A 25,000-nucleotide genomic window follows, 5' to 3' on the forward strand; every position below is an offset into this window, starting at 1 on the left:
GTTACTGTATCAGTATAACATGTTAGCAATCATTAAAGAGGAAGTTACTGTATCAGTATAACATGTTACAATCATTAAAGAGGAAGTTACTGTATCAGTATAACTGTCAGGATTTGGCCAGGGTTGTTCCGGTTTTTGGTCACTAGATGCCCCCATTGTGCTTTTTGACCTTTTGCTTTCCCTTGATCCCCATTATTATTTGCACCTGTGCCTCGCTTCGCCTGATTGTATTTAAACCCTTTGTTTCCCTCAGTTCTTTGCTCTGTGTTTGTATGTTAGCACCCAGCCCTAGTGTTCTGTGTGCTCTTGTTGATCCCGTGGACGCTCTTGTGGAATTCTGTTTTTTTTGTTCTTGTTTATTTATTTTTGAGTATCTTTTGAGGCTTTTTGTGCTTTACCTACCACCTTGTGGATTTACCTTTTGTCTTGGAGGATTACCTTGTGGATTGCCTTGTTCTTGTGGAATTCCTTTTGAGCTTGTGGAGTTACATGTTTTCCTGCTGTTTCTCACTCGGAGACCCGGGTTCAGAACCGCGTCCTGACAATAACATGTTACAATCATTAAAGGGGAAGTTACTGTATCAGTATAACATGTTACAATCATTAAAGGGGAGTTACTGTACAATCATGACTTCCGCCGAGGTTGGCTCTCCTGCCCATTCGGGCGGTGCTCGGCGGTCGTCGTCACCGTCCTATTAGCCACTACTGATCCCTTTTTCGTGTTTCTGTTGGTTTTGTCTAATTGGTTTCACCTGTGTGTTTAGTTAATTAGTGTCTGTATTTAATGTAGGTTGTCCCGCCCTTGTTTTGTGCGGGATTGTTTATTTTGTCATTTCGTTTTGTCTGTCGGTGTTTGCTGTTTGTTTTTTCTCCGGTTAGTCTTTATCCTGTTTTGGATATTTTCACCCTGTCTTTATTTTGGGTTGACTGTTGTTTGTTTTTTTGTTCACCGGAGAATAAACGTTATTATCGCATTCTGCTCTCTGCGCCTGATTCCACCCACCTTGACTAGACGTGACAGTTACTGTATCAGTATAACATGTTTTTGTCACATATATTTATTTAGTTAACCGCACAAAAAAAAAAAATGTTGTAAACGTGAAGCTTGTCTCACAGGCAACTAACCAAAAACAAGATCCCGCAAAAAGCAGTGGAAATGGGTTCAACATATTTATTTAGTTAACCGGCACAAACAATAGTAATAGAAAAACTAGAATACGTGCTCACCCTAGGCACTAACCCGAAACCAAATTAGAGAGGCTCTCTAATGTCAGGGCGTGACAATGTTAGAATTATTAAAGAGGAAGTTACTGTATCAGTATAACATGTTACAATCATTAAAGAGGAAGTTACTGTATCAGTATAACATGTTACAATCATTAAAGAGGAAGTTACTGTATCAGTATAACATGTTACAATCATTAAAGAGGAAGTTACTGTATCATTACATTCATTAAAGAGGAAGTTACTGTATCAGTATAACATGTTACAATCATTAAAAGAGGAAGTTACTGTATCAGTATAACATGTTACAATCATTAAATGTTACAATCATTAAAGGAAGTTACTGTATCAGTATAACATGTTACAATCATTAAAAGGGGAAGTTACTGTATCCAGAAGAACCTCATTAACCCTCTAGGTACTGGGCGGAGAACAATCATAATTCAGGTCCTAATGGGGAGGAGGACTGTACTGAGATGAATTATAGGTATTGTGACCATGTATATACATGGAATGATGTAGGATGTACTGAGGAACGTAATTGGATTTGTGAAAGAGTGATTTAACAAACAATAGCTCAATATGTACAGTTGCATTGCATGTAGTCTGTACACAAATATCTCTCTCCCCCAATGGGTTTTTATTGGCATGGGAAATGTGTTTATTGCCAAAGCAAGAAACAAAAGACAACATCATTAAAAAACAATGTTTACAAGGGGGAAGGAGTGGTAGGATTAGGGGAAAATAATGAAGGAAAATATGTAGATTTGATATACATCTACCCTAAAAATATATGTGGGATTGGAAATTATGGAGACAATTACATTGATGGAAGCCACAATCTATCCGCAATATTAAAGCTGGTCTACCCCATAAAAAATAAAAATAAAATGTACTGTAAACATTGCACTCAAATGTTTCTAATTCTTTGTGGGCAGTGTGCACATAGCCTGTCTTCTCTCGAGAGCCAGGACTTCCTATGGCGGCATCTCTCAATAGCAAGACTAGGCTCACTGAGTCTGTACATAGTCAAGAATTTTCTTAATTTACGGTCAGTCGCAGTGGTCAGGTATTCTGCCACTGTGTACTCTCTGTTTAGGGCCAGATAGCATCCCAATTTGCTTAGTTTTTTGGTTGATTCTTTCCAATGTGTCAAATAGTTATCTTTTTACATTATTATAGTTTGGCTGGGTCTAATTGTGTTTCTGCCCTAGGGCTCTGTGGGGTCTGTTTGTGATCAGAACCTTCGTCCTCTCCCAATGGAGAAAAACATGGTCTGGTGATAATTTCTCAAAGTTGGGTTTTATTCGGAATTGCAGAAAAGGGCTGTCCCAGGATGCCTGACACTAACTGGGCTCAGGGGCGGTTCTCTGAGTTAGTTAAACTCAAAAGGGAATTGGAGTTTCCTTCATTAAACAGTCCAAAATCACATCACACAATTTTACAAACAGTATCATTCATACTCACTCATTCATCTTATACAACAATTAGATGTAAACCTCATATCTGAGGCTATTATATAAACAGTGTTATGGCAATATGGCCACACCGTCTCCCATGAGCTTCCCCAAAATGTAACAAACAGACCAGTTCGTAGCTGGATTCTTCACCGATCTTTTATACCTTGTCTGGAACATGAAATTTGTTCGGACCTCAAGTTCTGTGAGGTGGAAGAAATTCCTTTGTTCTCTATGAAAATTCACTCTGTCTCTTACACTGTGTGGCCATGAGGCAGGGTCTTCTCAGGAATTTACGACCTCTCTCTGACCACAGCAGCCTAGTTGAAGGAGGCAAGGGGAGGCAGGGAGAGGCGGGATGGGCTTGCTGTACCCAAAGAGGGCAACGTCATGACACTACTATACAAGTAATTGCAATTATTTTTTTGTAGCACGCATGTTTGACTCTGAAGCCCTGTTTATATCTGCTGCTAACATGCGTCCTGTGTCCAGATCATGTCCACATTCTGATTGTGCCCACATTTTCAGACAGGTGTAGACGATTCAAAGACTCATTGTGAACTGATTTAGGACAACGGACAAGATCAAGACGAGGGACGCATTTCAGTGGCCGGTATAGAAGGGGCGAGAGAGAGAGAGAGAGAGAGAGGGCATTGTCACCAGTGTAACCGTATGTATCATAATTGCAGCTATTGATTATATCATAATTGCAGCTATTGATTATAATAAACATATTCATGATGAAGCTATTGATTATAATAAAGATATTCATGATGAAGGTATTGATTATAATAAACATACTCATGAAGCTATTGATTATAATAAAGATATTCATGATGAAGCTATTGATTATAATAAACATATTCATGATAAAGCTATTGATTATAATAAACATATTCATGATGAAGGTATTGATTATAATAAACATATTCATGATGAAGCTATTGATTATAATAAACATATTAATGATAAAGCTATTGATTATAATAGGCTTCCTAAAGTGCTTATTGATGGTGATATTTGTTCATTTGATGCTCTTGTCTGTTGACCAGTCTCAGCCCCTTTTTCAGAAACGTGACATTATGAATATCTCATTGGTTCATTCTGTATTCCCTGTGTGTAGCAAATATACAGACTAATGACATGGTGATTTCTAATCCATCTCTCGGTGTAACACATGCTACAACTGTACTCTGACGTTGTTGACCTGGTTCTTTCCTATCTCAACCAGTGCTTTTTCAGATGCTTCATTGCGTATTAGGTTGAATATCTATTCACTCGTCATGTCATTCTGTTACCTACAGGTCCTGGTTTTGACCATATTGGACTTGGTCGTCCACAATGATTATTATGAAACAAGCTGTGGATTTTAGGTAGAAATAAGATGGCATGCGTCTTTGGTGCCATCTTGTGGGAGTTTTGGTAATAACAACTGCTGAACAAAAACAGATATTTCCCCAGGCAACAGAGACTTCTCTTGGTGGATGTGGTGCAGGTTCACTTATACATATGCCCATAAGTATCAAGATTTAGGATCAGGTCCCCTCTGTCCATGTAATCTTATTTGTGGCGATCTAAATCGCAAACCTGAGCCTAAATCTGTATTCCTACTCTAAGACGCTTGATCTCTTCTTCAAATGTATCTCAGAGTAGACCTGCAGGGCTGCATTCAATACAAAAACGGTGTGCAACGTTCAATTAAACTGAAATGGTGAGGGGAGGGGAACGCTGCCCTTTAAATATGCCCACTCTCCAGGGTGCATACTCAGAGCATGCACTGACCAGCTGGCAAGGGCCTTCACTGACACTTCAAACCTCTCCCTGACCCAGTCTGTAATACCTACATGTTTCAAGTAGACCACCATAGTCCCTGTGACCAAGAACACCATGTTAAACTGTCTACAGCTGCACCGTCGAGAGCACTACAGATGGTATTGCATATGGCCCAGTACATCACTGGGCCAAGCTTCCTGCCATCCAGGACCTATAAAATAGGCGGTGTTAGAGGAAAGCCCCAAAGAATTGTCAGACTCCAGTCACCCAGTCATAGACTGTTTTCTCTGCTACCACACAGCAAGCGTTACCTGAGTGCAAAGTCTGGGACAAAAAGGCTTCTCAACAGTTTTTGCCCCCAAGCCATAAGACTCCTGAACTGGTAATCAAATGGCTACCCGGACTATTTGTATTGTGTGGGCTCGTAAGGGCTCGTAAGGGCTCGTAAGTAAGCATTTCACACTAAGTTCTACACCTGTTGTATTAGGAGCATGTGGCCAAAAGGCAGTTTTAGCATCTTTATCTGTACCATTACAGCATCTGTGACAGAGTGAGCAGCGTCAGAGGGCTTTCACCATGGTTCCGCCATTTTAAAGTAGTCAACTGGGTGGGTTTTCCTATGGGTTGTAGCCTCAATGGCGCTGCCCATGTCACAGACGCTATAATGGGACAGATATAAAGATGTTGTGTGCTCTTGGTTTCCTGTAACAACCCCAATTGCTGTATTTTAGTATAGCACAATTCCACATTCTAATATCTCTTATGTTTTTCAGAGGTAATGTATTTGTCTGTGTTTCAACACTTCTCAATGCAAGTGACAGACGCAAGGTGGAGGTGTGGGGCTTGTGGATAAATTAACTTGTTTAGTTATTCTGAAGTTGGTGGTTCAATCCCCATTAGATATTTTTCACAATTATAAAAACATAAAGAGAACATTGAAATGTTAGATAAATTTGTGGCTCAGATAAAATCTGAGTTCTGTAATTCTGATGATTCAGAATTGAACTACTTACCCTTCCCTGAGATTAAAGAAACATGTTTTGGCTGACATGCAGGTTCTGGTGGCTCAATGGTTAAAGCAACTGTTTCAGAGGTTGTGGGTTCTCATCTAGATGCATATGCTTTTGTTTGTGTTCTGCCATTTTGAAATGTCACTGTCAAATACACATGCAGATTTGAAAAGAAAGGGCGTTGGGATTAAATCCCTGCTGCTCTTCTAAGAGATTTTTGGTTCATATCCCTGCTTTACTGGTTATTTCCACAAATGTTTATGCCAAAATTCAGAAGGGAATGAAAATACATGTGTTGGACTTGGTGGCTCATGGCCTGAGTCCCTGCCTTCCATCCATGACTTTAAGGTTCCACTTTAGTGGACACTTCCATCAATGTTAAAATTAAAAACAAAATTGCAAAGAATGTGGAGGTATTGGTAGTTCTGTGGGTGGAGGCATTGGTAGCTTTGTGGGTGGAGGCATTGGTAGCTTTGTGGGTGGAGGCATTGGTAGCTTTGTGGGTAGAGGTATTGGTAGCTCTGTGGGGTAAATGCTTTATAAATAGTAAGTTATGGGTTCAAATCCCATCTCTTGTCCTTTAGCAGCTGAACATCGATGTCTAAACTACAAAGAGAAGTGTAATGAGTCTGTGGGTCTGGGGTTGTGGATCTCACCCCATTAGCACAGGGCTGTAGGTTTGAACCCAGTGCTCTGGAAGACGGGTACTTCACCACTGAGGACTCTGCCACAGTGTAAGTCAGGACTGTGGTTCCAGAACAGTAAGCAGCAGTGGTTATGGAGGGAAACACCTGCAGGAGAAGTAGACCTTTGTGTTTTAAATAGGCAAAAAGCACTAATTAAAATCAAAGGGTCTACTTTTTCCAGAGGTTTCCCTGCATAGCCACTACTGTTCACAGAAAGCCCCCATCAGCGGAAATCCCCAGCACAGCCACCAGCATTCACACTTCACAACCTTCTCCTCATAACGTTGAGATTCACCTAGCTGCCAACACACACCGCAGCTGCCTGGAATCAAACCTACAATCACACATAACCGCGAGAGCCTGAGCCACCAGCTCATTCACACTTCACAACCTTCTCCTCATGTGATTGACGTTGAGATTCCAGGAAACATCCACGACTATGTTGAGGCCACTAGGTGTTCAACCTTCCCAAGTTCTCTCACGTCACCCCGCTCCTCCGCTCTCTCCACTGGCTTCCAGTTGAAGCTTGCATCCGCTACAAGACCATGGTGCTTGCCTACGGAGCTGTGAGGGGAACGGCACCGCAGTACCTCCAGGCTCTGATCAGGCCCTACACCCAAGCAAGGGCACTGCGTTCATCCACCTCTGGCCTGCTCGCCTCCCTACCACTGAGGAAGTACAGTTCCCGCTCAGCCCAGTCAAAACTGTTCGCTGCTCTGGCCCCCAATGGTGGAACAAACTCCCTCACGACGCCAGGACAGCGGAGTCAATCACCACCTTCCGGAGACACCTGAAACCCCACCTCTTCAAGGAATACCTAGGATAGGATAAGTAATCCTTCTCACCCCCCCTTAATGATTTAGATGCACTATTGTAAAGTGGCTGTTCCACTGGATGTCAGAAGGTGAATTCACCAATTTGTAAGTCGCTCTGGATAAGAGCGTCTGCTAAATGACTTAAATGTAAATGTAATTACAGTCGAAAGCAGTCCGTCAGTGACCTCTACTGGTCAGTTCCATACTTACCAATAATGCTGACCATACTTACCAATAGTGCTCACCCACAGTGGTAAAAATACTACTTAAGTTGTTTTTGGGGTATCTGTACTTAACTATTTATATTTTTGACAACTTTTACTTAACTACATTCCTAAAGAAAGTACTGTAATTTGTAGTCCATCCATTTTCCCTGACACCTGAAAGTAGTCATTACATTTGAATGCATAGCAGGACAGGTAAATGATCCAATTCACACACTTATCAAGAGAACATCCCTGGTCATCCCTACTGCCTCTGATCTGGAGGACTCACTAAACACAAATGCTTAATTTGTAAATTGTGTCTGAGTGTTGGAGTGTGACCTTCGCTACCTGTAAATAATTTAAATGGCACCCCCTGGTTTGTTTAATATAAGGAATTTTAAATAATTCATACATGTTTTCACTTTTGACACTTAATATTTAAGTGCCTTTTACTTGAGTCATTTTCTATGATTGCCTGGAGGCCAGATCAGACAAATACCTCTGGGCAGGAACACAGAATGCAAACACACCTTACCTTACCTTACCTTACCTTACCTTACCTTACCTTACCTTACCTTACCTTACCTTACCTTACTACAGCTCATTTTAGCTATCATGTGAACCAGCAGTATTCAAATCTTACCCTCTAAGGTCCAGAGCCTGCTGGTTTCTGTTCTATCTGATAATTAATTGTGTCCACCTGGTGTCCCAGGTATAAATCAGTCCCTGATTGGAGGGAAGACAAAACACTTTTGTGCTGATCTAGGATCAGTTTTGTATTTTAGTTCATAATGAATAAAACTGTATGAACAGATACATTTATTTAAAAACACTCCAAAAAATATGAATATATTATTTTATCAAAATCATTTATACAGAGTGTTCTTTTTTATGAATGAAAAGTCTTAAGCAAACATACACTGAATGAACAAAACATTAAGAACATTTTCCTAATATTGAGTTCGAACAGCCTCAATTCGTCAATTCGGACTCTAAGGTGTCAAAAGTGTTCCACAGATATACTGGCCCATGTTGACTCCCAATGCTTCCCAGAGTTGTGTCAAGTTGGCTGGAAGTCCTTTGGGTGGTGGACCATTCTTGATACACAAGGGAAACTGTTGAGGGTGAAAAAACCCAGCAGCGTTGTAGTTCTTGGCAAAAACCAGTGTGCCTGGTACCTTTCAAAGACACTTTTGTCTTGCCGATTCACCCTCTGAATGACACACACACACACACAATCCAGGTCTCAATTGTCTCAATTGTCTCAAGGCTTAAATGTCCTTCTTTAGCCTGTTGCCACCCCTTCATCAATACTGATTGAAGTGGATTTAACAAGTGACATCAATAAGGGATCATAGCTTTCAGCTGGATTCTCCTGGTCAGTTTATATCATAGAAAGAGCAGGTGTTCATCATGTTTTGTACACTCAGTATAAATTGCAGTAGTTTATTTTGTTGCCATGGCCACCGTAATCTAGTGCAGAAATGGAACCAAAACAAACATAGAAGAATCTAAAGACAATTGTGATTGTCTGGCACAATTCCTGGTCAAGGGCAAAGATACAAACGATTGTTTAAAAAATATATCTATACTTATTCTGCCAACAAACAAAATGTTTTCAGTTAAATGTTGGGCTTCACTTAAACACTATATATAGATGGATGGGCTTCCAGTTGGTTCAACATTAGAATCATTACTGTATTGGTCCTTTATCAAAGAGACATTCAGGAGGATTCCAACAAAGTAAAAATAACAGTGACAGAAACTATAGGAATGCACCCTTCATACAGTAGATGCTAACCGAGTAGGTCCGGCTGTGTGAAAACAACCCCGTCCCTGCATACAACTCATACAGTATCCAAGCCTAGTCTGTTTATAGACGCTAAATAGGCTTAGGGTTACTGTTCCCACATGGTCATTTCTCCATGTTACAGCTCGTTTTTACGGAAGACAGACAGGAAACAGGGGACCACCTGTGCTAATTGCTATATCTGTCTCCGAACATCTGTGTGTAACAGAAGAAGGCCGTCACAAATGTTACTGAAAAATACTGTCGGCTGCTGCTGGTGTTAAAAACCGTTAAAACAGTGTACTGTTAGAGTGTGTTTTCCAGTCGTGAAATGATTTTGATTTGACATGAAAGTAGAGGGCTTTATGTTTCGATGGAGTGTTTGGTTGTTTTGGCTGTCAGAGCCAGTCTACCTCTGAAATAATAAGGACCTAATGGAGTAACAGTAGGCTCCTTAAGAGTACATCTTGGGGTACAAGTACAGGTACTTCTCGTTGCTTGGCCCAAGTTAGCTCTGGAAAATACTTCTCTCCGTAGTGTTTTCAGCGGTTAGCTTCGCCCAAGGCTGCGTCTGTGTCAACTACATTCCTGACGTTGTGTTTTAACGTTAAGAAACGGGTTCCAAACATATGCTGATATGACCATTATCTTTCATATCAGCAAAAAATGATCTTAAAAAAGAAATCTATACACTTACTATAGGAGGTTTGCACAGGTCAATACACTGTGTCAGAGATATTGGATATAATGACGAGATGCTTGTGTCTCTGCCCTAACATTGGGATTTCATGTCCACAGAGCAGAACAGTGAGATGTCAAGCTCCAGCCTATTCCTCTCTTTGGATTGGTGGATACATCTCGTTATTCTAATACTTTTTTTGAATTTTCTATGAGGGGTGTTGACGTCAACTGCCTGCATTCAATGGAGAGTGAGATGCTATGCTAGCCTCATAAATACGTATATAGACCATCTAGAATTTCAAACAGGGACAACTCCTATATGGAGTTTTTCTCTCAAAGTTACCAGGTTGTCACATGCATCACACTTATATCAGTACACTCGTAACAACTTGAGCGTCACAAAACTTCCATTTGATCAGATAAACCTCACATTAAAATAGCAATACATTTTGTCCTCTCTAAATTCGACACTCATTGACCCCCATATAAAAACTCCTCACCTGCTTAATATTAATGATCTGCTTAACATGGACAGATTTTGGGCGGAGTTAACCCTCTCGCCTCGCTTCTTCCTCGCTGGCTGTGAATGCCTCCAGTTGACCAACTACACTTCCTCCCCAGTTATGCTTACACACAGATAGCCAATGGGTACAGCCTCTGTCTTCCCCAAACAAGCACTGTGACATGGAGACATGGCAGTGTGGGAACATTAACCCTATAAAGGTGTGTATCAATTGAACATGTTTTTTTTAATCGCTGAAGTGGTTCTTGTGCTTCCAAAACCGTACCGCAAGAGATGCGTGTTAAGGTTCAGACCGAATGCTGGGGCTCTTAATTAACAAAACTCCCCTCTACAGAAGAGTCGTTCAATGACTTTTCTGTGTAATGATGAAGGGTTTACAATACTTCTAGGATGGTCTGTAGTATACAAACTGGGTCAGAATGTACAGGTTTTCTAGAAAATATACCCCAAACTGTTTAGGAGGGTGAGGTGGACAACACACATGAGGAACCTCCTCATTAACTTGTCATTATAAACAGGCTAGTAACTACTTGTGTGAAGGAGGCAGTAAAGCAAGGCTTGAAACTTGAAGGTTAGAAGCAGGTTTAAAACTATATATTTGACATTTCTCTAGTTTCATAATTGTAACCTCTAGTATTTTGTACTTTTCCTGTACATTTTGAACCTGCATCATTCAACCCCCCTGGGTGCACATTTTGGTTTCTGCCCTAGCACTACACAGCTGATTCAAATAACTGACTCGTTATCAAGCTTTGATTATTTGAATCAGCTGTATGGTGCTAAGGCAGAAACCAAAATGTGCGCCCGGGGGTTCCAGGACCGAGTTTGGGAAACCCAGATATAGATCACTGTAGACAGAAATAACAGCTGTAAAATGTGAGATTCCAACCGTACTGGTTTGTCTCAGCTTGGGACAGACAGAAACGTGTAGACATGACTTCTTCATCTGGAGAACATCAGAGGGCTTTTGTATTATCAGTCAGTTAGCAGGGCAGAAGAGTGAGAGGATTTACTCCGCCCAAAATCTGTCTGCTTGAGATAAGCCCTTTTTATGGAGGTCTATGAATGCCAAATTACGTGAGGCTTATTTGATCTAATAGAAGTTTCCGTAATGTTTAGGCTGTTACAAATGTACTGATATCAGTGGGTGCACGTCGCAGTCCGGCAACTGAGAAAAACGACTTAGTTGTGCCTGTTGTTCACACGCATATCTGCCCTCTCATTGGCTAGAATGATCCCACCTGATCTCGCCTGCCTTCAATCATTGAGGACATGTATTTCCATTGTTACTTGGCTATCTCTATCAATATAATACAGTAGATCATCTTTGGCATAGCTACAAACAAACTTTCACCTGTGTTTGTGACTGTCCCCTAGTGGAGGAACAACACACTTTAATACTGGCACCGTCTCTAGAAAAACACATGGGTTATGCTCGCTGGGGTGTATTCCACAGTCCATTGCAAACGTTGTCTGTTGCCGTTTACTCTAAAACACTGTTGAGTTCCGTTCTGTTTTCAAACAGAAGCTGTAATTCAGAAGAAATTGGAAAGAACCCCCAAAAGCTTGATTTTAATTGTATGGTTCTAAAGTGAACTACAACTTCCATTTAAGAACCAAACATATTTTATGTTGTGTTGAGTAGTTGGAGTAACAGGCAAAACATTTTGCAGCAGAATCCAACTAAGAGCCAATTTCTGCTTGATCCGAAGATGTGATCGGAAGCACCGTATGGATGGTGTGAGGAAAGTGCGTAGCCTCCGGAGGCAGGCAAATTGAACTCCATACTGCACCGCTGTGCACCTCTCAAATGGTGTCACAATGCGGAGGGCTCCATGTTGCTCCGCGTTGACGGAAGGCGGGGACATGAGTTCCTGTATAAACACAAGTTAACTTCCTTGACAACTTCCTTCACAACAGCTCTGCGAACTTCACCAACTTTAAACATCAGCTATCTGAGCAGCTAACCGATCGCTGCAGCTGTACATAGTCCATCTGTAAATAGCCCACCCAATCTACCTACCTCATCCCCATACTGTTTTATTTACTTTTCTGCTCTTTTGAACACCAGTATCACTACTTACACACCATCATCTGCTCATTTATCACTCCAGATTAAATTGTAATTATTCGCTCCTACGGCCTATTTATTGCCAACCTCCCCATGACTTTTGCACACAGTGTATATAGACGTTATTTTTTTTCTACTGTGTTATTGACTTGTTTATTATGTTATTGGCTTGTTTATTGTTTATTCCATGTTATGCTATGTGTAACTCTGTGTTGTTGTCTGTGTCACACTGCTTTGCTTTGTCTTGGCCAGGTAACGGTTGTAAATGATAACTTGTTCTCAACTAGCCTACCTGGTTAAATAAAGGTGAAATAAAAATAAATACATTTAAAAAAACAGCTCTGCAAAGCACAATAAGTATGAGTGCCCTGACTTCTACACAGGCCTCATCACTAAATGCTATACGGCCAACTCAGACCGCAGACTGACCATGCAGCGCCTCAATGAACACACTCCAGGGGTATATTCACTAGGATCCAAACAGAAGCAAACGAAAACGGGGAGGGACCAACCAAAATGTGTCCAATAGAAACTCTTGTGATTGGACTGATGACTAATGGTGTACAAGACTTACACCTCTGGTGTGAGTCTTGTAAAATAGATTGTTCACTTTTCCCCATGTGTTCTCACCTGCTCTACTTGGTCACCTCTAGAAATACCACGGCTAATAAATATGCAGCTGACGACACCATGTTGCTTCTCGTTCTTGTGCGTCTTTTCATTGCCCCTTTTTCATGATATCCAATTGGTATTTACAGTCTTGTCCCTTCACTGCAACTGCTGTACAGACTCAGGAGGGGCAAAGGTCAAGAGCCGTGCGTCCTCAGAAACACAACCCAGCCAAGCTGCACTGCTTCTTGACACAACACCCACTTAACACGGATGCCAGCCGCAACAATGTGTCAGAGGAAACACCGTACACCTGGCAACCGTGTCAGCGTGCATGTGATCTGCCCGCCACAGGAGTCGTTAGAGTGCGATGGGACAAGGACATCCCGGCCAGCCAAACACTCCCCTAACCGGACAATGTTGGGCCGGTTGTGTGCCGCGCCATGGGTCTTACGGTCACAGCCGGCTGCAACGGAGTCTGGACTCGAACCAGGATCTTCTTGACCTTCCTGTGACACCGGGTGCTGTAAATGTCCTGGAGGGCAAGCAGTGTGCCCCCTGTAATGCGTTGGGCTTACCGCACCATCCCTCTGGAGAGCCCAGGAGTTGCGCTACCAGGAAGTGATGCAACCTGTCAGAATGCTCTCGATGCATCTGTAGAAGCTTGTGAGGTTCTTAGGGGCCATCTCGAATTTCTTCAGCCTCCTGAGGTTGATCTTCTGCCATCCCTTTTTTCTCTCATTCTGCCCTTCTCCCTCAATGTTCTCCTTCTTTCTCTCGTGTTGTCCTTCTCCCTCAATGTTCTCCTTCTTTCTCTCGTGTTGTCCTTCTCCCTCAATGTTCTCCTTCTTCTCTGGTGTTGTCCTTCTCCCTCAATGTTCTCCTTCTTTCTCTCGTGTTGTCCTTCTACCCCAATGTTCTCTTTCTTCTCTTGTGTTCTTCCCTCAATGTTCTCCTTCTTCTCTGGTGTTGTCCTTCTCCCTCAATGCTCTCCTTCTTCTCTGGTGTTGTCGTTCCCTCAATGTTCTCCTTCTTCTCCTTTCTCAATGTTCTCCTTCTTCTCTGGTGTTGTCCTTCTCCCTCAATGTTCTCCTTCTTTCTGGTGTTTCTCTCAATGTTCTCTTCTTCTGGTGTTGTCCCTCAATGTTCTCCTTCTTCTCTGGTGTTGTCCTTCTCCTTCTTCTCTGGTGTTGTCCTTCTACCCCAATGTTCTCTTTCTTCTCTTGTGTTGTCTTCTTCAATGTTCTCCTTCTTCTCGATGTCCTTTCCCATGTTCTCCTTCTTCTCTGGTGTTGTTCTCCTTCTTCTCTGGTGTTGTCCTTCTCCCTCAATGTTCTCCTTCTTCTCTGGTGTTGTCTTCTCCCTCAATGTTCTCTGGTGTTTCTTCTCAATGGTGTTGTCCTTCTCCCTCAATGTTCTCCTTCTTCTCTGGTGTTGTCCTTCTCCCTCAATGTTCTCCTTCTTCTCTGGTGTTGTCCTTCTCCCTCAATGTTCTCTCTACTTCTCCCTCCAATTTCCTTCTTCTCTGGTGTTGTCCTTCTCCTCAATGTTCTCCTTCTTCTCTAGTGTTGTCCTTCTCCCTCAATGTTCTCCTTCTTCTCTGGTGTTGTCCTTCTCCCTCAATGTTCTCCTTCTTCCATTTCTTTTCTTTTCAAAACGTCCATCTCCTTTTTTTCTTTACTTCCTTTTCCCTTTCTCTGCTTCCTCCCGTTCTTCCTCCCTCTCTGTCATCCACCCATTTCTGATGACCTCTCCATTATATCCCTCCCGTCTCCTCCCCCTGCTCTCTCTCCTGTGCTTTACTTCTCCTCTCCTCTCCTTTCTTTCCTCATCTCTCCTCTTGGGGTGGGTGGGATCTGAGCGTCTGTCATCTGACTGTTCAGAAAATGATCTACTCAAGTGTGTTTGTGTTAGTGATGCGCGGGTTGACTCAGTCCCTGTGGTTATATGTGCGGGGCGGGTGGGTTTAGGGTCCTGAAATATTGAAGGGTGATTGGCAGGCGGGTTGAATAAAGAGAAAGCAATACCTTAAATCCATAAATGTATTGTTCTTGTGCAATTTCTATCTATATGGAATATGGAGGTTATTCTGTCATTATTTTGCTATCTGTCGTCAGTACATAAGCCTAAGCTTTAGGGCCTAACCGTAGACCTATAGGGCACCAAATAGCCTACATGCTAATGGCCAAATGCTTTTGGGAACGGGCAGAGTTTAATTCAATAAGAGAAAAGCAGTGAAATAGAGAGTTGAAAATAAAGAGTAGGGAGGACCAGAGAAGTAATTTTCTGGAAAGATTTGGTGGTAAAACAGAATGCTGGCAGCTATGTTATGTGCGATCATTTGTATTTGTATTTATTAAGGATCCCCATTAGCTGTTGCCAAGGCAGCAGCTACTCTTCCTGGGTCCAGCAAAATGAAGGCAGTTATACAATTTTAAAAACATTACAATACATTCACAACAGATTTCACAACACATTAAGTGTGTGCCCTCAGGCCCCTACTCCACTACCACATATCTACATCACAAAATCCATGTGTACTTGTGTATAGTGTGTGTATGTAATCGTGTGTGTGCCTGTGTTTGTGTTGCTTCACAGTCCTCGCTGTTCCATAATGTGCATGATGTTACCTGATGTGGAATAGAGTTCCATGTAGTCATGGCTCTATGTAGTACCGTGCACCTCCCATAGTCTGTTCTGGACTTGGGGAGTATGAAGAGACCTCTGGTGGCATGTCTTGTGGGGTATGCATGGGTGTCCGAGCTGTGTGGCAGTAGTTTAAACAGACAGCTGGGTGCATTCAACATGTCAATACCTCTCACAAATAAACTCAGCAAAAAAAGAAACGTCCTCTCACTGTCAACTGTGTTTATTTTCAGCAAACTTAACGTGTAAATATTTGTATGAACATAAGATTCATCAACTGAGACATAAACTGAACAAGTTCCACAGGCATGTGACTAACATAAATAGAATAATGTGTCCCTAAACAAAAGTGGGGTCAAAATCAAAAGTAACAGTCAGTATCTGGTGTGGCCACCAGCTGCATTAAGTACTGCAGTGCAGCTCCTCCTCATGGACTGCACCAGATTTGCCAGTTCTTGCTGTGAGATATTACCCTACACTTCCAGCAAGTTCCCAGACATTTCTGGGGGGAATGGCCCTCACCCTCCAATCCAACAGGGGATTGAGATCCGGGCTCTTCGCTGGCCATGGCAGGACACTGACATTCCTGTCTTGCAGGAAATCATGCACAGAATGAGCAGTATGGATGGTGGCATTGTCATGCTGGAGGGTCATGTCAGGATGAGCCTGCAGGAAGGGTACCACTTGAGGGAGGAGGATGTCTTCCATGTAACACACAATGTTGAGATTGCCTGCAATGACAACAATCTCAGTCAGATGATGCTGTGACACACAGCCCCAGACCATGACGGACCCTCCACCTCCAAATCACGCTCCAGAGTACAGGCCTCGGTGTAATGCTCATTCCTTCTATGATAACCACTAATCCGACCAACTCTGGTCAGACGAAACTACGACTCATCAGTGAAGAGCACTTTTTGCCAGTCCTGTCTGGTCCAGCAAAGATGGGTTTGTGCCCATATGCAACGTTGTTGCCGGTAATGTCTGGTGAGGACCTGCCTTACAAGGCCTACAAGCCCTCAGTCCAGCCTCTCTCAGCCTATTGCGGACAACATGAGCACTGATGGAGGGGTTATGCGTTCCTGGTGTAACTCGGGCAGTTGTTGTTGCCATCCTGTTCCTGTCCCGCAGGTGTGATGTTCGGATGTACCGATCCTGTGCAGGTTTGTTACACGTGGTCTGGCCCTGCGAGGATGATCAGCTGTCCGTCCTGTCTCCCTGTAGCGCTGTCTTAGGCGTCTCACAGTACGGACATTATAATTTAGGGGACCCTGGGCATTTTCTTTTGGTGTTTTCAGAGTCAGAAAGGCCTCTTTAGTGTCCTAAGTTTTCATAACTGTGACCTTAATTGCCTACCGTCTGTAAACTGGTAGTGTCTTAACGACCGTTCCACAGGTGCATGTTCATTAATTGTTTATGGTTCATTGAACAAGCATGGGAAACCGTGTTTAAACCCTTTACAATGAAGATCTGTGAAGTTATTTGGATTTTTACGAATTATCTTTGAAAGACAGGGTCCTGAAAAGGGAGTCTACAAGGAGTGATGAAGTCAATCTCTCCTCCACTTTGAGCCAGAAGAGATTGACATGCATATTATTAATATTAGCTCTCTGTGTACATCCAAGGGCCAGCCGTGCTGCCCTGTTCTGATAGTGAGGCGCTGTACGCATTCATACAAATTTGCCAGTCGTAAGACAGGGAATAGGCCCATGGCACGTCAAGGGGACTGTTGCCTGCTGTTCAGATGGGTTAACTGGAAACTGAAATATGGAGACTGTAGGTCCATAACCACTCACATAGCTTTAATGTTAGATCCTGCACAATTAAGCATTTCTTGCAGTAAAATGATACACCAAATGTAGGCTAAATTCTGAGTCTGGAACAGGAGAAATATGATTGATTTATTCCAACATCTTGAGAGAATGTGTATGCAGCTAGAGGTGCTATCTTTACCAGCGGATACGATTTAAACCACATAAAATAGGCTATGCATCTAAGCCGAACATAAATCTTATCAGAAACATGTTGGGTCCTTTTCATAGCTTTTTATTTCCTCACAACCGGTCAAACTGGTGTCATTTGGACATTTTGCACAGACAACCTTACCCATTTTTTTGGGGGGGGGGGGATAAGCGGAGATGACGGAGACCTTTACCGATGTCAACTACATTGAAGCATTCATTATCTGGATTTATTACGTTATTCTGGTGAGAGTTTATTTAGTCTCCTCAGGAAACAGGGCTTCTCTTTAGTCATTATATCTCATTCTAGACAAGCTGACTGACAAATAGCCATAATGTCAGTAATGAAAAGCAGAAACATGGAGTCTGCTGAGGGCAGGACAGCTCATAACGTCTGGAATGGAGTCAATGGAATGGCATCAACCACATGAAACACACTCCATTCACTCCATCCCAGCCATTATTATGAGCCCTCCTCCCCCCAGCAGCCTCCACTGCTGTATACTGTATGTGTGTCTGTGTGTGTACAGCTATATGCCAAACTACATGTATGGTAATTGGACAGGCTTTAACTGAGTAGGGGTGGGTGTGTGGATGGCAGCCCATCAGTTCAGTTTACTCTGTGAGTGCACGCTAACGAGACTAGGGAGTGGATCAATTACACAGGGAATCACTGCTCTGTGATGAACACACTAGAGATTCCTTTACTCGGCTCTCCTTGCCATCCTCAGTAACGTCGTTGTGATTCGCACTAACATTTATTTCCCGGTTAGCATTGAATTAGCCTGTCAGGAAGCTCCTATAGCATTGCTGCTGAGAGTGCACTCAGGCATGAGGCTTATGTGCTCGTAATGACAATGTGTTTTCTTCCCTCCATTCAAACTCTCTCTGTTTGCTTTCTGTCCTGGCTGCGATCAATTACAACATTGTTTTTCTAAGAGACACGCGGTGAAATCATTGTGGGGGTGCAGTGAATGAACAAAGGCAGTTGGGACAGAATGAGGACGACAGAGTGGAAACAAACGTGGTTTTCCATGTAAATAGATGTTTCCCTCGCGCTTGTGTCCTAGGGGTTGCTGTCATATTCATAATGTGCTTCTGTGAGTGTTGGGATGGGAGTGACGTGCCACACAATGTGGATGTCTCCTAGACATCCTCTCTCTTTCGCTCCTGTCTTCCTTCGTTCCTCGTCCTAAAGATGGAGTGACTGGAAAGGTGTAGAGAGAGAAGAACCATGTCTCTGTCTCTCTCTGTCTCGCTCTCTGTCTCGCTCTCCGCCTCGCTCTCTCTCTCCGTCTATCTCAGTTTCCATCTCTTTCTTTCTCCTCACCAGAAGCTCTCCCACGCCGACTTCAAACCTGATTTGGGGAGATGTAAATAATGGATAAAAGCTCAACAAGCGGTAATCAGACTTATTATCAGCTCGTCTCCTGCCTCACACAGCTGCCAAACACCAGTGTTGAATAATACAGTGGGTAGACATCCTTTCACAGCACCACCGTCTGACCAGCATGCCAATGGCCCAGTGTCACAGAGCAAACTGGGACTGATCACTTATTGATGGAGGTGAGATTCATGTTTGGGCATTGAGGATGCTGTGTGAGGTCTGGAGAAAAAGGAGCATTACCAGTTGGTTATATGTGTATCCCAAATGGCACCCTATTCCCTATATAGTGCACTACTTTTGACTTTGGCCCCTATTCAAATCAAATCAAATCAAATGTATTTATATAGCCCTTCGTACATCAGCTGATATCTCAAAGTGCTGTACAGAAACCCAGCCTAAAACCCCAAACAGCAAACAATGCAGGTGTAGAAACACTGTGGATAGGAAAAACTCCCTAGAAAGGCCAAAACCTAGGAAGAAACCTAGAGAGGAACCAGGCTATGAGGGTGGCCAGTCCTCTTCTGGCTGTGCCGGGTGGAGATTATAATAGAACATGGCCAAGATGTTCAAATCTTCATAAATGACCAGCATGGTCAAATAATAATAATCACTGTAGTTGTCGGGGTGCAGCAAGTCAGCACCTCAGGAGTAAATGTCATTTGGCTTTTCATAGCCGATCATTAAGAGTATCTCTACCACTACTGCTGTCTCTAGAGAGTTGAAAACATCAGGTCTGGGACAGGTAGCATGTCCGGTGAACAGGTCAGGATTCCATAGCCGCAAGCAGAACAGTTGAACCTGGAGCAGCAGCACGGCCAGGTGGATTGGGGACAGCAAGGAGTCGTCATGCCAGGTAGTCCTGAGGCATGGTCCTAGGGCTCAGGTCCTCCGAGAGAAAGAGAGAATAAGAGAGAGCATACCTAAATTCACACAGGACACCGGATAAGACAGGAGAAGTACTCCAGATATAACAAACTGACCCTAGCCCCTGACACATAAACTACTGCAGCATAAATACTGGGGTCAGGAGACACTGTGGCCCCATCCGATGATACCCCCGGACAGGGCCAAACAGGAAGGATATAACCCCACCCACTTTGCCAAAGCACAGTCCCCACACCACTAGAGGGATATCTTCAACCACCAACTTACCATCCTGAGACAAGGCCTAGTATAGCCCACAAATATCTCCGCCACGGCACAACCCAAGGGGGGGCGCCAACACAGACAGGAAGATCACATCAGTGTCTCAACCCACTCAAGTGACCCCTCTAGGGACGGCATGAAAGAGCACCAGTAAGCCAGTGACTGAGCCCCTGTTATAGGGTTAGAGGCAGAGAATCCCAGTGGAGAGAGGGGAACCGGTCAGGTAGAAACAGCAAGGGCGGTTCGTTGCTCCAGAGCCTTTCTGTTCACCGTTCACCTGGGCCAGACTACACTCAATCATATGACCCACTGAAGAGATGAGTCTTCTGTAAAGACAAAGGTTGAGACCGAGTCTGCGTCTCTCACATGGGTAGGCAGACCATTCCATAAAAATTGAGCTCTATAGGAGAAAGCCCTGCCTCCAGCTGTTTGCTTAGAAATTCTAGGGACAATTAGGAAGCCTGCGTCTTGTGACCGTAGCGTACGTGTAGGTATGTACGGCAGGACCAAATCAGAAAGATAGGTAGGAGCAAGCCCATGTAATGCTTTGTAGGTTAGCAGTAAAACCTTGAAATCAGCCCTTGCCTTAACAGGAAGCCAGTGTAGGGAGGCTAGCACTGGAGTAATATGATCACATTTTTTGGTTCTAGTCAGGATTCTAGCAGCCATATTTAGCACTAACTGAAGTATATTTAGTGCTTTATCCGGGTAGCCGGAGGGTAGAGCATTGCAGTAGTCTAACCTAGAAGTAACAAAAGCATGGATACATTTTTCTGCATCATTTATTCCCTATTTAGTGCACTACTTCTGACTTTGTGGGCCCTGGTCCAAATTGATGCACTATAGGGCATAGGGTGCCATTTCAGATGCAGCCTAACTGTGATGGACGTGGTTTGGAAAGAAATGTTGAGCATTAAAAGTGCCCATTATGTGGTTTGGAAAGAAATGTTGAGCATTAAAAGTGCTCATTATGACGTTACATTTGAGATCTTTGTAATTTTGTAATTTTCTAGCCTTGAAACAACATTAGCAAGCATTAACAGTGCTTTGATAGCTTTAAATTATGAATTAAAGTGAGGTTTTCATTTAATTAGCTTTTTTTGTTGCAAGTATTCATCATTGGTGTTGCATGAATACCTACAAGTTCTGTGTCTCTGAGAGAGAACCCCACCTCAAAGTGATTCTATTTTTAGTTCTAAACTGATTTGTACCTGTTTCTCAGTAGGAGGGCCAGTATGATAGAGTATGGGTCATTCACTAACCACATGGGTGGAGGGACCAAGCTAGCTAGCCAAGCACTGTGGCTCAGGGTTATAAAACAGTTTTTTTGCATTCAATGTCCTGGTGGATTTGTAATCTAATAAAATACTTGACATAAGATGGGAAGAGAATGCAGTGATGGCTGTAATTACACATATATTTAGCTAGGCAAGTCAGTTAAGAACAAATTCTTATTTTCAATGACGGCCTAGGAACGATGGGTTAACTTCCTTGTTCAGGGGCAGAACAACAGATTTTTACCTTGTCAGCTCGGTTCCTAGTCCAACGCTCTAAACACTAGGCACCCTGCTGCCCTGCTAGGCTACCTCCGCATACATTAGTGGAGGTAGCCTAGCTGTTAAAGCATTGGGCCAGTAACCAAAAGGATGCTTGTTCAAATCCCCGAGCAGACAAGGTAAAATATCTGTCTGTACCCCTTGAGCAAGACTAAAAAAACAAACACACAATTAATACACACCTGTACATGTGTGAAACAGGATGAACACACAACAGTATGTGGACACCCCTTCAAATTAGTGGATTCGGCCATTTCAGACACTCTCGTTGCTGGCAGGTGTATAACATTGAGCACACAGCCATGCAATCTCCATAGACAAACATTGACAGTATAATGGCCTACCTGAAGAGCTCAGTGACTTTCAACATGGCACCGTCAAAGGATGCCATCTTTCCAACACTTTTTCAAATTTCTGCCCTTTTTAGAGCTGCCCTGGTCAACTGTAAGTGCTGTTATTGGGAAGTGGAAATGTCTAGGAGCAACAATGGCTTAGCTGCAAAGTGGTAGGCCACACAAGCTAACAGAACCGGGCCCTGAAACACGTAGCACATAAAAATTGCCTGTCCTCGGTTGCAACACTCACTTCCCGAGTTCCTCACTGCCTCAGGAAGCAACGCCATCACAAGAACTGCACACAAGCCTAAGATCACAATGCGCAATGCAAAGAGTAGGCTGGAGTCGTGTAAAGCTCGCCACCATTGGACTCTGGAGCAGTGGAAACGCGTTCTCTAGTGATGAATCACACTTCACCATCTGGCAGTCCGACGGATTCATCTGGATTTGGTGAATACCAGGAGAACGCTACCTGCCCGAATGCATAGTGTCAACTAAAGTTTGGTAGCGGATTATTAATGGTCTGGGGCTGTTTTTCATGGATCGGGCTAGGCCCCTTAATTACAGTGAAGGGAAATATTATCGCTACATCATTCAATGACATTCGAGACGATTCGGTGCTTCCAACTTTAGCAACCATTTGGAGAATGCCCTTTCCTGTTTCAGCATGACAATCCACCGTGCACAGAGCGAGGTCCATACAGAAATGGTTTGTCGAGATCGGTGTGGAAGAACCTGACTGGCCTGCAAAGAGCCCTGACCCCATCAAACACCTTTGGGATGAATTGGAACGCCGACTGCGAGCCAGGCCTAACCCCCCAACATCATTGTCTGATCTCACTAATACTCTTGTGATGGAATGGAAGCAAGTCCCAGCAGCATTGGTCCGACATCTAGTGGAACGTCTTCCCAGAAGAGTGGAGGCTGTTACAGCAGCAAAGGGGGGACCAACTCCCTATTAATGCCCATGATTTTCTTTTGTCCTGTTATTAATATACTGTCAATGAAGAGTGATACAGTAATAATTGACCTTAAGTGTTCAAGATAATACCTTTATGGTTAAAAAAATTAAGCAAACTCTAACAGTACCATATCACCGTCTCTATCTCTACACCATTATACATACAAATGAGGAGAGGGCCTTGCTCACTGCACGGTGAGGCCTGAAACCTCCTCTCTGTCTGTGGCGTCTCCCCACCGACAACTCACTCTGGGCTGTATTATTATCACGCCACGCCATTAACTCCTGTCTCCGGGGGCAACCTGCGCCACGGCAACCCATTCCACGGATACCCACCCAGAGATTGTATTGACTGCCATATCGTTCCCACACAACTGAATAACACCTTCTGTTGCCGGTGTCAACCGCTGGGATGGCAGATGAAATAGATTTATCCTGGTTTTATAAATGCTTAGCGGAGATTATGAGACGGATATATAGGTGTGGAGGGATTCGTTTGGTGGATATTAGGGCTGTAACGCGCCGGCGGTAGCATGGGAATGTAATGACTTAAAGTCTGGCAGGAAACCTTGACTGAGGCCGGGATTCATTCCGATCCGCACTAGATCAACATTATAGCACGCCTGGCATTTAAAGGTAATTTCTAACTGAGATGACATCTGCAGGGTTGAATCCCGGCCTTAGCCTTGAAGCGCAGGCCAGTGGTTATTCTGTATGCCCAAGCCTAGTGCATATTTACATGCGGTGCATGTATGCAGAGGTAATGATACCACCGAAAGCTGGAGATATGATTTTCAATCTTCCCCCATTTGCAAGATGAATTGCCGCAGTGGCCCTCTATATTCAGGGATGAAGTCATTTTTCACAGTTCCTTGAGATGTGTTTCCCCCCTTTAAATCTGAGTGGATAGTATTTTTCTGGGAGATTGGAACAGGAGACATGGCTGTCAAGACAGCATGTGTGTTACGTTTCAGAGGGAGTTTTGATGTCACATGCTGTCTCATGTTTGACACTGATTTGTGTGACCTTGCCATGAACAAAAGGCTAAAAAATACTAGACATGAGATTTACGTCAAACAAGTGATGGGCTTCAGTTGGATTGTACCTTTCCTCTGGCATTAAAGGACAACATTGGTGCCATCGAGGGGCTCGTCTTTTAGAGGGGAACAATCATGGCACATATTACATTACTCAATCAACAAAGAAAGGGCAATCGCTTGAAGAGTGTATGATCAATCCAACAGTGCAACGTGTCAATCAGGCCTGGGTCAAATATGTAAAATACTTGAGATTTGATTAAGTATGTCGTTAGCCTACAATGGACCTAATGAAAGAGTCAACACTAAGCTGAATCAAGCACACCTCAAACTTTCAGTGTTTGGTCTGTTTTCAATACTACACCAAAGTTCAGAAGACTATGTTAGAGTCCCAAGTGCTGAACAACCAAACACTCATAGAACAGGGGTACAACACTGTGTCAATTCTGAACAGGGGTACAACACCGTGTCGACACTGATAGAACAGGGGTACAACACCGTGTCGACACTGAACAGGGGTACAACACCGTGTCGACACTGAAGAGGGGTACAACACCGTGTCAACACTGAACAGGGGTACAACACCGTGTCGACACTGAACAGGGGTACAACACCGTGTCGACACTGAACAGGGGTACAACACCGTGTCGACACTGAACAGGGGTACAACACCGTGTCGACACTGAACAGGGGTACAGCACCGTGTCGACACTGAACAGGGGTACAGCACCGTGTCAACACTGAACAGGGTTACAACACCATGTCAACACTGAACAGGGGTACAACACCATGTCAACACTGAACAGGGGTACAACACCGTGTCGACACTGAACAGGGGTACAACACCGTGTCGACACTGAACAGGGTTACAACACCGTGTCGACACTGAACAGGGTTACAACACCGTGTCGACACTGAACAGGGGTACAACACCGTGTCGACAATGAACAGGGCTACAACACCGTGTCAACACTGAACAGGGTTACAACACCGAACAGGGCTACAACACCGTGTCAACACTGAACAGGGTTACAACACCGTGTCGACACTGAACAGGGTTACAACACCGTGTCGACACTGAACAGGGGTACAACACCGTGTCAACACTGAACAGGGGTACAACACCG

This window comes from Oncorhynchus masou, unplaced genomic scaffold (assembly GCF_036934945.1).
Source record: "Oncorhynchus masou masou isolate Uvic2021 unplaced genomic scaffold, UVic_Omas_1.1 unplaced_scaffold_827, whole genome shotgun sequence".
Classification (NCBI taxonomy): domain Eukaryota; kingdom Metazoa; phylum Chordata; class Actinopteri; order Salmoniformes; family Salmonidae; genus Oncorhynchus; species Oncorhynchus masou.